Source organism: Fragaria vesca, linkage group LG3 (genome assembly GCF_000184155.1).
Source record: "Fragaria vesca subsp. vesca linkage group LG3, FraVesHawaii_1.0, whole genome shotgun sequence".
Taxonomy (NCBI): domain Eukaryota; kingdom Viridiplantae; phylum Streptophyta; class Magnoliopsida; order Rosales; family Rosaceae; genus Fragaria; species Fragaria vesca.
Window position 1 is genome coordinate 25484969 of NC_020493.1, and position 1176 is coordinate 25486144.

Sequence of the window (1176 nt, forward strand, 5' to 3'; positions counted from 1 at the left end):
TTCAGAAGCGGACGTCCGCATGGTTCTTAAAGTGCGAACTTCCACTCTCGAACGGGCCTATATATATGTGTGTGTGTACATATATATATATATATATATATATATATCTAGGTTAACTCTGATGTCTCTGATTGAATGGTTTTGATTTGCTCCTCATCAATCTCTCATAAAACATGCATTTTTCTTGTGTCTTTCTTTGGTTAACATTCAATAGGGTTATGTTTTAATCTCATATTTTTTATTTTCTTTCTGGGAGCAAAGCTAAAACTAAAAATCCCACAATCCCAGGCTCACCATAAGAAGATGAGATTCCGGTGTTCTGCACTATGTGTGGTGTGATGGCCTATCACACAATTATGGACTACCTAAACAAGGATACTCCAAAGGTTGTAGAGTACCAAAAGAAATATGACAAGTCTTGTATTTGTACATGAAATACAATCTTCAAAATTCTTCAAAATGGGTGCAGATAAATTATGTTTACAGCTATGAGACGAGTTTTAAGTTATCTTTTACTTGAATTTACCTATATATAATCTTTTTTAAGGGGCACTGTAGAATATATGGTAGAGTACTAGAGTTAATATGTTTTTGCAATAGAAAGTTTGAATATGAAGCCTCAAGTCTTTTGTTTACTGTTGATTGAGGCATCAAAATTCACTTTGCGTTATCTTTGTATCTGCTCCAACCTAATTTTCCTCTGATATACACATTTACTTTCACATCTCACATCATCATACAACTCATACAGCTCCCGCTCTCATTTTGCATCCCACTTTTTCCCCCACAATCCTAACTATACACATGAAATGAAATGATGAAATTGCTGTCCAATTTTTCACAAGCCATAAATTATAGCTTTCCAAATTTTTCCGAGGTCGCTCTTTACAGTTTCACACAAAATTTTACCAGTAACGTCATTCCCAAGTCCTAAGCACACACACCACAACAATACGCGCCATGCGCATTTTAGCGTCCATGACACGTTGGACAACTAATACCAAATCAAGATAGCAGATAGTAGTGAAAAAAATAGAAAGAAAGCAGAAACAAGGGTGCCGCACTTTGAAATCTCCGTCCCCCTTTCCCTACTAACCTCTCAGCTCCTCTCCTCTCACTCCCCAACGGACTCTTCGAGGCTACCCTCCTCTTCTCATAAACCTTCCTCATTCTCAT